The 15,860-nt window shown below is 36.2% G+C and overlaps 1 long non-coding RNA gene across 1 annotated transcript in view; it reads right to left on the bottom strand.

The window, feature by feature from the left end:
- Nucleotides 1–15,860, bottom strand: part of LOC309628616 — a 142,074-nt gene that overhangs the window by 55,777 nt on the left and 70,437 nt on the right. The window contains exon 3 of the long non-coding RNA XR_014244586.1: nt 1,567–1,721. This is a non-coding gene — a long non-coding RNA (uncharacterized lncRNA). The remainder of the gene's footprint in view (nt 1–1,566; nt 1,722–15,860) is intronic.

Genomic DNA, 15,860 nt, shown 5'->3' with positions numbered 1-15,860 from the left:
TCTGATACTTTCCCAAGGCCATTATCTACCATGACTTCCGGTTCCATCTAAGATGGGTCAAAGATTATCAGGGCATTATAGCACTGAATTTACTAATAGATTATGAAATAAGCCTGACATCTTCAATTAGTCTTGGAAGTGAACTATTTAATAAAGACTCTGAATCTTTTTCAAAGGTAGTTTTACATGGTTATTTTTGAAGCATGAATCCCAACAATCAGAGTTCTGTGGGCAAAAGTTCTTAACCAATTACTTCTCTGAGAGTTTATTTTTCTCTGAAAACTTACCTTTATTCTTGACATTAGGCATGTGAATAGAAGTTTGAAAGACAGAATAAGCCAGAGGAAATAAAGGAATAAATGATTCTAGGAAAAGGCTTGAGGAAATGTCAAACTCAGGTTATAGATTGTTGGGACTGAAGTTCATGTAACTTATTTTCCTGGATATATCCTTTGACATACTTTCATAAATATTTTCTTTGTCTCCCCAAATGAAGTTCAAACTCCTGAAGCTTGGAGGGCAGATAAAGTGCTTTATTAACATTATATCCCCAGTGTCTCACATTTAGTTGCTGCTTAATAAATATTTACTGAATAAATGAATATAAATAAAAGAATAAACTTTAAGTCTTATATATTGTATGTTATACATTTTTTGCTTGACTATGAACTGTCAGTTGTCTTTGAATCATGAGTATAAGGAACAATAATAAAATCTATGCAGCAAAGATATATTAATCAGAACAAAATCCTTTAAAATATGTGGGTCAGTTGGCATGTATATGTGCAAGAATAATGTGAGTTACAAATGTGTATGTATGCTTATTGTTAGTAGCCTTACCTCCTACATAGTGGGTTTTCAAATGTACATTTTTTTGTAACTCATTTGATTGAACAACATTCACATTATGCTTTTACTATCAGCTATAATGTACAGGCATTCTAGAACTAACTCTGTACTTTAAGAACTTGAGAAGAAAGCTCCCAGATGCTATTTCATCATAATAATGGCTGATAAAGGTGACAAAATGGTAAGAAGGTGCCAGAAACCCTGGGCTTTGGTATTGCTGATGGTGACAGAAGAAGTAAGGCCATTACCCTGGAGCAGAGGTTGGAAGCCTCAGGTGCTGAGATGCTTAAATTTTATTATTTACTTGTATCACAGTTAAACAACTTAAATTATTGAAATTTTAACCACTAACTACTGTTTTATATTGAAACGACACCTTTAAAATTTTCCATAAACAGTATTTATTAAAAATGCATTATACTTTTAAAATCAACCAGCCTAGGGACTTCTGATTCTGGACCAAAATAGAGTAAATTCACTTCTCCTTATTGCTCCTGATAAGTACAGTTAAAAACTTTGGAGATTATACATATAAAAAGCATAAGAAAACTCTGGAAGGTGGAGAGAAGAAGGCAGAACAGCTAGGGATCTTGGGGGCCAAGGAACGACTCAGTATGTGTGTGTGTGTGTATATATATATATATATATATATCCAGGGCAGATTGCGTCTGGATGTGGACCCCGAAAGAGAGAATGTATCAAGAGACTTGGGCATACCTGAATTCTGCTTTCTGGAATGCCAAGTTCTCGGGCCAGTCGTTTTCTAGTTGTTATCCCAGGGTAGCGGTTCTGTTGAAAGAGTGTTTGCAGGACATCCTTCTGACTCAGCTTCAGAACAAGCCTCCTTCTTTGTGATCCTCTTGAGAGTGGGCCTGTGGAAGAGAAAAGGGGGGCGAAGTCTCAGCGGGGAATCCATGGAGGTACAAAACAATGGTGCCGGCCCAGCGGTTATCCTTGTGCCGTGTGGAAAGCCTCTAAGTCAGGGGACAACTCTGCATTTGGAACTGACTTCGGTACACCGAAAGCCATGTTGAATGGGACCCTGGTGGTCCTGGGCCCCCTACCCTCATGGTGCAGTGCACGCCTCATGGGGAACCTAGTTTTCCACTCCCACGCCAGGCTGCGCACCCCCTTCCCTTCTGACACAGTGTCAGAGGAGGCCTGATTAAACAGAAGATTTAAATAAGACACAGAGTCTAACAATATAATACCCAAAATGACCAGGACACAATCAAAACTCACTTGTCACACTAAGAACCATGATAATATCAGCTTGAATGAAAAAAGGCCATCACAGATGCTAACACTGAGATAACACAAATGCTGGAGTTATCTGACAAAGATTTTAAAGCAGCCATCAGAAAAACGCTTCAAAGAAAAATTATGAGCTTGTTGTAAACACATTAAAAAATAAAAAGTAGTAAACAAATGGAAACTTTAGAACAAGAAATAAGATGAAAAAAAGAAACCCTCAGGGAATGCGCTCAATAACATAATGTAAAGGGCAGAGGAAGAATCAGTGAACTTGAAGATAGATCAATACAAATTTCTTAGTATGAACAAGAGAAAAAGAATGGGCTGAAGAACAAAATAAACAACCTCTGAGATTACGTAGGACTGTAAGAAAAGATCTGACATTCATGTTATTGGTTTCCCAGAAAGAGAGTAGAAAAAGAGTATGGCTGAAAAATTATATATAAACCTAAAAGAAGTCATGTCAAAACAACTCATTATTAAATTTCTGAAAACTAAAGACAGAAAAAATCTTCAAAGAAGCACAAGAGAAATAACACATTACATATAGTAGAAAAAACAATTAGAATGCTCTAGACTTTTATATTCAATTAAATATCCTTCAGTAATGATGGGGAAATCAAAATATTCCCAAGAGCACCAAAACTATGAGAATTTGTCACCAGCACATCTGCCCTAAAAGAATGGCTAAAAGGAGTTCTTGAATCAGACTGGGTACAATTTAAAAAATAAAAATAAAAACAGCAAATCTTGGAACATGAAGAAAGAAAGAAAAACTGAAAAAAAAATATGGGCAAATACCATACACTTTCCTTCTCCTGATGGGTTTCTAAATTGTGTTTGTTGGTTGAAGCAACAATTATGCCATTTTTGGTGTGGTTTTCTATGTAAAGGAAATACTTAAGACAGCGCTATTATAAACTGAAAAGGGTAAAGGGATTTAAAGGAAGGTAAGGTTTCTTTCTGGTGATGAAACTGTTCTATATCTTGATTTTGGTGGTTGTTATACAAATATACACATGTGACAAAATGGCATAAAACTATATGCATACATTATACCAATCTTAATTTCCTGATTTTGATACTGTACTATAGTTATGTAAAATGTTACTGTTAGGGAAAAGGGTGAAGGGTACATGAGATGTCTCTGTACTATTTTTGCAATATCCTGTAACTCTAAAGTTATTACCAAAGGAAACTTAAAAAAGAAAGACAGGGTATGCATGTATTTTGATACATATATTTATTATATGTATTTGTCTTTGAAAAATAAATACATTCCATATACTATACACAAAGACCTGTTCAGGACTGGTCACTCACTCTGGCTAACATCCAAACTTGGTCCTGATCCAGTACTGGATCTCTAAAGATCAAAGCCTGGATATATGATACAGGATATATTTAGCATCATCAAACCTGATCTTTTAAAACATAAGGTGTCAGGATGAAATGCAATGATCAAGTAAAATTTCAAAATGAATGTAATAATTTCCAAGCCAATATTTAATCAACCAAACTATCACTGTCACTTCACACAAAGTATTAATTCAGTTAACATTACTATTTTATACACAGTATCAATCTGTTACAGAAATATCTACAGAAATATCTATTATAAGAATTCTTCCTAATAGTTTTTTAATACCTACAATATGCCATGTACATTAAATATACCATCTTATTAAACTTCACAACAGTCCTCCAATGTGGATATTATTTTGTCTGTCTTTTATTCAGAGATAAAGATAAAGCTTAAAATATTTAAATAACATATCCAGAATTATCTATCTAGTTAGCGGTCAAAGGCAATATTTATGTTTGTATCAGGCAGTCTACAATGAGGAAAATAGAAACCATACTAGGTATTTCAAACAGAAAAGAATTTAATTCAGGAAATTCATTATGCATGTTTTTGAAAATAGAAAAAGCAAAAATTGGAATGTGTATTAACGCAGAAATGAGAAATTGTGAGAAGTAGCTATCACCTACCTGAAGGGGGGAGGAACACAAGGGAAGAAGTATTAGTACCAGACCTTGGAGCACAGAGGAAAGGACCTTACCTTTGGTATGTTCCAGAAGCAATGCCAGAATAAGAAAAAAAAAGCTAGAGTGAGAGTGAATGTGAGAGAGTGTGAAAGCAAGAGGAAGGAGCGGGAGACAGAGAGAGACAGAGAGAAAGACATAGAGAGAGGACTATGCTTGTTTCTCATCTCCCAGTAGTGCCTCCTATTGATCACACCCAGCGAGAAGCCAACTGGAAAAATACTCTGGGAAACAGTGTGCAGACCTTCAGTGTAGATGGGGTGCGGGGATAAAAAGAAGGGTTGAGACAGTAACAAAAAATTGGTGCAGACTGATTTATTTTTAGAGTTATATTTATACTGGAATATGCTGCCTTCAAACCAGGAACTATGCACAAATATCTAAAATTTGAAATCTAAAGCCCAAATCTGTTCCCTATATTTTCTAAGAGTTTTAAAACTATGTAATATATAATTTAGTCTTTTTTCTTATTTTTCCACCAGCCTTCCAGAGATGCAAAGGTATGCAATTTCTCTTTTATATTTAACCAGTTGTGTAAAAATCTTTAACATTAAGAAATAATTCTAAACTTTGACATGATCGAAGACAAAAAATGCTGACCTGCTTTACTTTCTTTTCATAGATCCCTGGTTAGCATTGAAGGTGATAATAAGGCCAAGGTCTCAGGTATATTTCCTTAATGGGCCAGTTAGCATCACTTATCTCATGCCCACAGATGATTTTTACTAAGGTTTGTTAGACTTGTGAACAGATGCCGTTGTTCACCTGAAACACCCTGGGGGTTGATGGGTCATTGCAAAACTCACTTGGTAGTATTGGTAGAAGCTGCTGGGCATGAAGATTAGTAAACATTTAAACATCAAGGAAGTACACTTCTCTGCAGTGTATTGGCATTCAAAGAGAAATAAATAATTCTAGTTATCTTCTGAGGGAGAAAACGTCTTTTTAAAAAGCTGACTCTCAGAGATGTCAATGAGGTTGACCCAATGGACTCTTGTCCCCTTCTTTCTATTTATGTTGTTGTCTTTGGGGCCAACATTGATTGAATAAAAGTAAAATAGTTTTGTATTTGCTGGGTTTCTTCTGTAAAAAGTCAATGTTGTCAGGATATAGTTTGGATTTTGAGATAATTCTATATGAAATGAGTAAGGTGTAATAGAGAAGAACATGTTAGATTTTATACCTGGGAAGTGCACTCTAATTATTTATATAAATCACTAAGAAGCAGAAATTAAATGGACAAAAATGTATTTGCATCTTCAATGGCATAAAGGAGAGAAGGATGAGAAGTTCATTTTAGTACCATAACACTAGAAGTCTTATTAATAATGCTAGATGTATGATATGTAATAAATGAAGATAATTTGATAGAAGAAAAAGCTTTTCTCTGACTTTTGCTTTTATTTTTTATTTCTTTTTTCCCAGCTCATTTTTTAATGAGGTATATTTAACATGTTACTTTTGTTTCAGGTGTACAACAATATTCAATATTTACAATGATTCAATACTTGCATACAGTGTGGAAGGACCGTCACAATAAGTCTAGTTAACATCCATCACTATACATAGAATTTTTTCTTGAGGTGAGCACTTTTAAGATCTACTCTTTTAAAAACTTTCAAATATACATCATTATTAACATAATTGCCGTGCTGTACATTACATCCCCATGACTTATTTATTTTATAACTAGAAGTTTGTGCCTTTTGACTCCCTTCACCCATTTCTGTACTCCCCATACACCACCTCTGGAAACCACCAATCTGTACTCTGTATTTATGAGCTTTTTTTTTTTTTAATGATTCCACATATAACTGAGAACATATGGTATTTGTCTTTCCTTGTCTGACTTATTTCACTTAGCATAATGTCCTCAAGGTCCAACCATGTTGTCACATTTGGCAAGATGTCATCCTTTTTTATGGCTGAATAATAAATAATAGTCAATTACACATATATACCACACTTTCTTAATCCATTCATTCACTGATGGACAGTTAGGTTGTTTCCATTCTGATTTCTGCTTTTAAAACTACGTTGCTCAAGCTGGTCGTGATGGCAACATGTAACGGGGGATTTAATTCTAATTATGTCTTTCTAGACTGACTTTGATCTTGTAAATATGATTAATTAAGAGAACTTGAGCAACATCTGACCAGCAACTTGGAGTAGGTGAGTGGTTTCCAAACAGACAGTATCAATCAGTGTAATGACTTAGTAGATCTGGAACATCACTTTTGAAAATGAAATTGAATAAAATAGGATAGAATAAGATAGGATAGGATAGGATAGAACAGAATAGGATAGGATAGGATGGAATGGAATAGAGTAATATAGAATCAGAATAGATTAGGAGGTGAATAATATTTGGTGAAATGCTTACTTTGGTTGTGTATATATCTGTGTGTGTGTGTGCATGTGTGTCTGTATGTGTGTGTGTTCTGGGACATGATATGAAATGTGCTGCTCACTATAAGTTGCAGACAAAAATATTTGAAGTTGGAAAATACAGTGAAAGAGATCTAACTGAAACAATTCTGTACTTCCTTGTTGCTTCTATTAGTCAAACCACTCTGGCTAATTGTCTTCCTCTGTTAGATTAAGGTAAAAGCGGAATGAACTTGATGACTTAAAATGCTAATTCTTCATAAAAACATCAATTTTGACTTGGCCAATTCATTCTGTCCTCATTTTACTATAGATAAAAGTAAGAATTTGAACCTGTTTCAAAAAACAATATTTTCCATCACCTTGTAGGATTACTGCCACTCCAAATCACACAGATTATCTCATAAGTCTGAAACTTCTTTTACGTGGTGGTTAGTTTTTAGACTGTCTTTATATCTGATTGCACAGTGTATTCATTACTGGCTATTTAGGATGTGGTAGGGATGGCAGGGGCAGTTGTGATTCTAGAAAGCAGAAGACTGAGTAATACTGACATAGTTTGTGAGCTGTCAGGTTTTGCCAACTTGATTGTGGTAAGCAGACTTGAAAATGGTCCCCAAATACTTCCCACTTCCTAGTGTTCATAGCCTTATTAATCCTGTCTCCTTTAGTAATTGATTCTCACTAATAGAACACAGCAACATTGAGGGATGCTACATTAGATCACAAAAGATTGTGACTTCTCTATTACTGGCAGATTCTCAGTATTGCCTTCTCAGCTTGCATAATTTGATGAAGAAAGCTGCCATATGGGAGAGGTCCACATGGAATGGCCTCCAGCCAACAGCCAGCAGGGAACTGAGGCCCTTGTCTCTCCAGGAACGATTCTACAGGAACTAAATGCTGCCAAAAACTAAATGCTCAGAAGAAGATCCTTCTCCAGTTGAACCTTCAGATGATACCCCCCCTCTCTTGCCAGCAACTTGATTGTGGCCTTTTGAGAGATTCTTAAGGAGAGGACCCATTTATGCCATATCTAAATTCTTGACCCATAGAAATTGTTAATTTTAGGGTTAATTTGATATACACAGCCATGAGAACTAATGCATTGACATATACTCTGATTCTCAAACATGGGTCATTTGGCACTGGCTGGAAATACTTTTGGTTTTCACGACTTTACGGGTGCTACTGGAATCTAGGAGGTAGAGGCTGAAGATGCTGCTAAACGTTCTATAATGCACAGGACAGCCTCCTAACAACAAAGGATTTTCTGACCCAAAATGTCAATAGTGCTGAAGTTGAAAAACCTTGGTCTAAAGAAGATTACAGTACCTTTAGACAGTAGGTTTTAGATCTCATTTTCCACAAACTATCTCTAATATCTACTACCCAAAGGGAAATTACTTTTAAGTACATTCTGAGAATCTTGTTTTAAAATCAACGCAATTTCATTCATTTTTGAAAGATCACAGCATCTTTTTCTTTAGGAATGTCCCAGAAATCAAAGTATGAAACATGTCTCCATTGAAATACTTTAAGTTTATTAACCCTAGAGCTATGTCCATTCTGAAATATATAGGCAAGCTAGAAGCTGATAATAAAGCATCTAAAAGAGGTAGAGAAATTTTACATCATATTAATCTCATTATGGTAATACCTGAGCAGCCAAATTTATTTTTCTCTATATTTGGTAAGTTTGCTCCCCCTCAGGCTAAGGCTCATTATGCCCAGTTATATCTTACACTGAAATGGCTGACATACAACGAAAGGAGATCCTAAAATCCCGGTGGGTGTGCCTGTAACTTTTCACACTCTAAAGCGCTTCATGAATAAATCAGTGAAGTTGTCACAGAGAGGAAGCATACATTTTTCCACAAATGGAACTGCAAGCAACCTGTGCACATTGTGAATGGCCAGTAAGCTTCACTTATGACCTGTCCTGTCAGAGAAACAGCATAGCTTGTATTGCTGTTGACATATTGACAAACAATTGACATATTTCCAGTACATAAAAACAATCTGAACGGTAAGCAAATAAATACTGATATTACTGTGTTTCTGCCTTATTCAGAGCAATAATATAATTCCTTTTTTCTTTAAGGAAACAAGAGACAACCAATAGTCCATTGAAGAAATAGCTCCTCACACTAAGTTCAAGAATTGTCTTACTAAAATTTGCCTTAAGTACACTGTACTACATAGCCATGCTCCATCACCATCAAATAAGCTACATAACCCTTTAGTTTGACTGCATATATAGCACTTCACTTTTGCCAGCATAGATCAGGGAATACTGGTTAAGGATACATCTGCCAGGGTCTGTTACCCTTCAAGCATATTCCTGTCCTAAATTTATTACCTAGGCTAAAGACAGCTGAAAGGCTGATTCAAGCCCACATTGTGGTTTTGCTTTGACCATGATCATGAGAAATTGTGATTGATCAGCACAGACTTGAAAAGAGGTTAAAGTGCACAACATGCAAAGTGAAAGATACTGGCTCAAGATCACCCCTTCTGTTCACTATTCAAAAACTCCAGTGGTTCGTTATCCTCTACAAAAAGTTTAGTCTCTGTCTGGCATTTAATGATTTCCCTCCAACTACTTTTTAAAAAATTTGTTTCTTAGTACTTCCCATCTTGAAGTCTTTACTTCAATCAAATTCAGTCAGACTCTTTTCTCCTTCTTATGTCTGTGTCACAGGTTATGGGGTTCCCTCCATCTGAACTAACCTTTTCTCTTCCTGCACAAATTGTAACCATCCTCAAAATTCTAGTTAATGTCTTACTCCTTCAAAGATGTCTTCTTAGATCTACAGCAAGAAGATAGTTCTTTCCCTCCTCTAAAATCATAAAATGCAGTTTATCTGTACGTTCAGTTCCTATTTTGCATTTAATTTCATGTCTGACTTACCTTTGCATTTCTCCAATGCACAAGGTCTGCTGTATTAAATACACATGTAATCACCTGACCTAGATCCTAATGAAATGCAAAGTGTTTACTTAAGTTTGCAAATTCAAATTTTTATTGCCCAATCATTAAGTCTGTATTTCTTGTATGACTAGTTTGACATGTCTATTCCTGAACGTATCATTCACCTTACAGAAAAAGAATACAAAACTGACAGAGAACAGTATTTACATGGTAATTAACTAATTAATAGGGATCTGTAGAAAGCCTCTCAATATCTTGTATCAGTCTTTAGTCTGGCACTATCAAATAAACATACTGATCTTCCTTATTTCTTTCCTTGGTAATGTAAGATGATCTAATTCATCTCAAAGATATGTTTGAAAGTCTAAACTGTTGACTTGCACTGGAATGAAGCTTTCTTTTCTAGCACAGGAAAGGCAATGTGGTTAGTGTACAATTGCTATAATGTGCCAAAAATACAATTGAATTTAATTAAGCAGGTTTAATGACTAAAATGTTAACACAGTTCTAGTTTATAATATCCAGCCTTAATGTGTGTTTTGTCTGATGAATTCATAGTGCCTCCCAACATTCATTTGGCTTGACTCTCCCGCCTGTCACAGAAGGAAGCTGAATGGCTCAGAGAGAAAAATAAACAATTCTCCTTCTTGTATACCATGTTTATTTATGGCATATTTGAGTTATAATAAAAGAGAACAGTTAGGCAAACTAGCATCTATCCTGAAGAGTAAGACACGAAGAAGCTAAAAGTGAAAATAAAAGGAAAAGAATATAAACACACATCAGATAATTATACTTCCTCATTAACTCTCACTGCAATCTTGTAAATGAAACTATTCTTCCATGTTTAGAAGACTAAATGTATCCCATTACCAGAATTTACCTGCTAACAAAATAAAATTTTAATTCTATTGTCTTGCCATCATATCCTAATGGGACCAGGCAACTAATACTTGCTAAAGGCATCAAAGTTATCTTCTAAGAATAAGTACAAAGTCATGAAGCTTTATAACTGCAATGCCAAGGATTTTGTGTGTACTTGTTTTGTGAATTTGTCTTTTACTATGAGTTTAAATATGTGATTCTCTAAAGGTAATTTTACAATAAGTTTCCTTTTGTCTTCAGGAGAAAAATTTAATAAGGATGATAAAAAAGAATTTTTTTTTTCCTTTTGGAGAATAGGAGCTTTTGAAAAACATAGTCCTTCACTGAATGAGTAGCTCCTATTTAAATAAAATACATTCCAGTTCTATTTTCTTTTTTAAGTAGTAAATGCATACAATGTTTAAAAAAGGGAGATTTGGTTCCTGGGAAGCAGTTAGATGATAATGATGTCAGGTAAGAAGCCTGGAAGAAAGGAGTCCAGACAAAGTGTTAAAGAGGGAACATGGCACAGTGCAGCACTTTCCAAACAGTGGTTCTCCTACCACCTGTACTACAGTAAACAGGAATGCTTAATAAATATTTAAATTCCTGGCCCACTCAAAACACACTGGGTCAAAATATTTCAGCGCTGGACAAAAGCATCTGGATAGACATCTTTGGTGATTCTGAAGCACATTAAAAATTTAGAACTATTGCCAATGAGAGCACATTTTAAATTTTTTATGAGTATAATAATAACTTCTAAAAAAGCATCAGGACACTCATCTTTAGTACTTTCTCCATCTCTTCTTACCTTTTAAATTTAGCATTTCTATTTCGTGTTTCTCTGCAGACTGTCTGCTATTCATACAGTCTACCAGGTGGAAGATGATCACATCATAAAGCCCGTATCTTTACCTCCTTGTTCAAGAAGGCAGCCAAGTCTGAGACTATATTCATTTGGCCTCAGTTCCAAATTTCTAGAGAAGGGATTCTCATTGGCTCAGCTTGAACTAAGTGTCCAGCCTCTGCCCAATAAGCTATGGCCAAACAAGACAGGACCATGATATAAAACACGGTAACAGAGTCCCTACCCCAACTACCTATGAATTTAATTACAAAAATATACTGTTTGACAAATACAGGACACTTAAAACAGAGAGCAATTAGGAGTGAGGGAGAGAAATTCCTGAAGATAAACAAATCATTGTATTCTGGGCAGATAACTTAAAACCTGTCAGCCAAAGGTAGCAAAATAGTGGTAAAGAATCTAAGTGTCCAACACAATGGCTTGGTTAAAGGATAAGATACATCTTTTAAATAGTAGAGTAAAAACCCATTCTTAGGAGAATGTAAAGAATGAAGGAAAACAGCTCAAGAATATTTTTATGCTAAAAATACATACAAATTTTTAAATGCCTTAATATGACCCTATTTAAAAATAAACACAAAACCAGGAAAGACATAAGGAGATATACTAAAGTTGCATAGTGAATGTTACTGGATTTCTTCTTTTTTCTTTAAATATTTCTGATTTTACAAATTTCTACAGATTACTATTAAATTGGCAGAAAATAGAAAGGAAGGAGTAACATTTATTGTGCAGCTTGCTGCTTATCTACTTTTAAGTCTGACGGCAACCAAAGAGGCTCCTTTCTCTCAGTGTTTTTGGAGCCACAGTCATTGACCTGCAGAACACACCTCTTCTTGAAGCCAACCATAGAGAACACAACTTGCATTTTTTGCAAAACATAGACTAACCATTAAGACTGTTATAGAATAAATATTCCTCAGGATTCCATCCTTAAGATGTGGTGAACCCACGCATGCCTTCTTCCTCAATCCACATGGTATTTGGGTTGACGTCAATATGAAAATTACCTGTACCCAACTGAGCACACCCAAAAATGTCAACTAGATTATAGTGATCATATACATTTTTTGGCCATTTGTCATCTGCATATACTTTTTATTTGGAGGAAATTTCAATATAGGTAGGAGGTATTATCCCAACTCCCACTACAAAAGTAAAATGAAATGCATATTTTCTCTCCCACTCCAGAAACTGCTATAAAGTGGACTTGGGGCCTTAGTGTAGACAATTAAGTATTCCTATGCAGAATTTTGACTTCTGTGATCGTTATACAAAGATGCAGGACAATCAGGAATTTTCAGCTGCTGAATTGGCTGGTTCTAGATTTGAGTGGCATTTGGAGAGTGTCTGATGGGGACAACATAAAACTGTGTCACCCACACTATTGTGGCCACTGCCTCCCTTCTCTTGATCTACCTGGTTAACTAGTCTTTCTGAGGATTTCATAATGTAGCTTTGATGGTTAATTTTACATGACAACTTCACAGGTCATGGAGTGCCCAGATTAAACATTATTTCTGAGGGCATCTGTTGTTTCTAGGTGAGATTGTATTTGAACAGGTGAACTCAGCAAAATAGATTGCCCTCCCCGTTGCTGGTGGCATCATCCAATCCACTGAGGGCCTGAATAGAACAAAAGGCAGAGGAATTTTTCCTGCCTCATTAAAATGGTTTTAATTTAAAAAATCCTAAAATGAATACATATGAAAAATAAAGACAGAAAGGGAATAGAAGGAAGGGAGGGAAGGAGGGATAGAGAGGAAGGAAAGGAATAATATTTGGAGACTGAATGCCCTGAGATTAAGCTGAAACATTACTATGCGCTGTGTAATTTTAGGCAAGTTACTTGAGTTCTCTGAGCCTTAGTTGTCCTCACTTAAGAAAACAAAAGATTTAATACTTTTTAATCTGTTGGAAGAATTAGAAGAGATAATTTATGTAAAATAGATAATAAAAATGAAAGCTTTGTACATGGTAAGGACTTAATAGATATTAGTTATTTCTCCTTTCCCCAACATCATCTCTGAATGGGTCCGATCTTTCTAGTTATGTCTCTCTGTCAGATGTAGAGGGAAGGATGGACTCTAAAACTAGTTCAAGAACTTGTTAACTTGACTCACAGAGACATCTGGGTAACTGAAGTTTATTTTAGCTCTGTAACAATAAAGCCAGGAAGATACTGGCCCAAGCTGTGTAAACTCAGGGAGATTAAGAGTGAAGACGAGAAGTTTGTTCAGCAATATCTGTTCTGTGCACTATCCCTTAACAGTCATATTGTGCACGGCTTTATAGATTTGATGCACCTGGCCCAGGTATTGAGCTCTCCAGCATCAATCTAGGCAAGACTGCATCCTGAACTGTTTTAGCTATATTGGGCCTAAAGAGGGCAGTTGAGTTTCCGAGTTCTGATATTTATTCTTTCAACCTTATTATCCACAAATGTTGGTCTACAGTTCAGCACCCCTTGGGTAGACTAAAATTCTTTTTACCTTCATATGTCTTTGTAGAATGTTAATGAACTATACAATATATCCCACTCAGTGCTGGAAGAAACACTGTTTTCATTACTGTCTTGTCTCTTTTGCCCTTCCTAGTAATGCTCAAGAATATAGGAGGATATTGTGATGGTAATAAAATGAGGCCAGTAGCTCTAATCTTTTGTCTATCAGATGTCCCAGAATCTCTAAACATATCATTTTTCCCTTGGAGACACATTAGTTCAGAGAAGTGATGTAACCTACAGAGATGTTGAGATGTTAGTCAGACTTTGGAATTAGAAGACCCTACTCTTTTACACTGGACTTAACCCTGGAAGAAAAATCCATAGCACTTGTGGTAGCCATCTGGCTAACTAAGAGGAGTTTGTAATTAAGCCAAAATAGGGGAAAGGAGAGTCAACAAATGACAACAGATCTAGTCTAAACACCCATTAACCCTTTGTATCAAGCTACAATTCACCAGATCTTTTCCTGGACTTTTTAGGTGTGTAAGACAATAAATTACCCTTTTTCCTTTAGACAGTTTTAATGGGATTTTTTTATAACTTTGAAATGAAAATGAATGCATTTTTTTTTCTTTATGGAATTCGGCAGCCAAAGGAGTTACCTGGTAGCTGCAGGTCAGAAAGAGCGCTTGATGGGGCTTATGAATTCTTCTCAGTAGTACTGAATGATGTCCTAATTAATACCCACATTCTCATTTAGGATTTAAATGTGTTCTCTCTTAGCTCATTCTATCCCTCGATTCTTCTGTAGGGCTCTACCTTGTTTTCTATAACCCCCAGTCCCTAGGGAGTTGAAAGTGGAAGTTCATTGACTATAGACAGATATTTTGTTTCCAAATCAATAGTCTACATGGGATTTCTTAGTGTTGTGCTCTGCTTAACATACTGAATTTTTGGTTATCTCTAAGTGCCTGAAGCTTTCCTAAGCTTCCATCATTCTGAGACTATTGCTCTTTGGAGCATGTGCTGATTATTTCCCAACTGACTGGCCTGAGGAAATTCTGGGCATGGTCGGATTGTAAGACTGAAGGGTATGAATACAGGAACAAACAGATCCTCAACTGAAAAAGGTAGGGTCTGAGAGCAAGATATGGAGGAGGGCAAAACCAGTACCCTGAAATATACCTATAAAGAAACCAAGGGTTAAATAATCATGGAAACAGTTGACTCTATTATAAAAGGAAGAGCCACAAAACAAAAACTGGTCAAAGGTAATGGAACATCTATAGGGACAAAAGGATTCAAGCAAATTTACATATAAGTATTAGACAAAATTATTAAAAGTAAAAGAAGCAAACTCCCTCGTTGCTACTTCTGATAATTCTTTTTCAGCTTTATCCACGTGTGGAAATTTGATCTGCTTCACACAGACTTCCCAACCTCTGAAGGAGGATGCTTTTCTATATTCCAATCAGAATATGATTTTTCCACCAGACATATGGTATATTTCCTCAAGCTGCTCTGTCTACGTTTGGAGATCCTACCCCAGGTACTGGCTTGTATACTTTGGTTTCAGGGAACATGGAGACTAAACTTTGCTTGCCATTTTCTGAGTCTAGAGCTAAGTCTTCTTCCAGCAGTTTTCCAACACCCAACTGGTTGTTCAACAATTCAATTCAATGCAATTCTGACACGAACTACCTTGAGTTTGCCCAGATCCCATAGGTTAAGAACTCAGCTCTACAAGACTGGCCCAATCAGACTGGGGGGAACCAAAATAAATGGGGTCCTTGGGTAATCCACACATCTGCCTGGTTGGTTACAAATTCGGGTCTTCCCTCGACCTCCCCCTCAGGTTTGATAATTCACTAGAACAACCCACAGAACTCAGGGAAGCATTATGCTTATGATTATAAAGGATACATTATAAAGGATACAACTCAGGAACAGCCAAATAGAAAAGATGAACAGGACAAAGTACGCAGGGGTGGGGGTGTAGGGTGGGATGACACGGAGCTTGCACGCCCTCTCTAGGAGCATCGCTTTCTCAGAACCTCAATGTGTTCACCAGCCCAGAAGTCCCCTCAAAACCCTGTCATTCAGAGTTTTTAATCAAGGTTCCATTACACAGGCATGATTGATTAGCTCATAGGCCCCTGATGACTGAGCTCAATCTCCAGCCCCATTCCCGGGAGGCTGAGGGATCA

The sequence above is a fragment of the Balaenoptera borealis genome (genome assembly GCF_965194805.1).
Source record: "Balaenoptera borealis genome assembly, chromosome: 4".
Lineage (NCBI taxonomy): Eukaryota > Metazoa > Chordata > Mammalia > Artiodactyla > Balaenopteridae > Balaenoptera > Balaenoptera borealis.
Note: the sequence above shows the minus strand (reverse complement) of the source record. Positions and strands in the feature narration are given on the sequence as shown.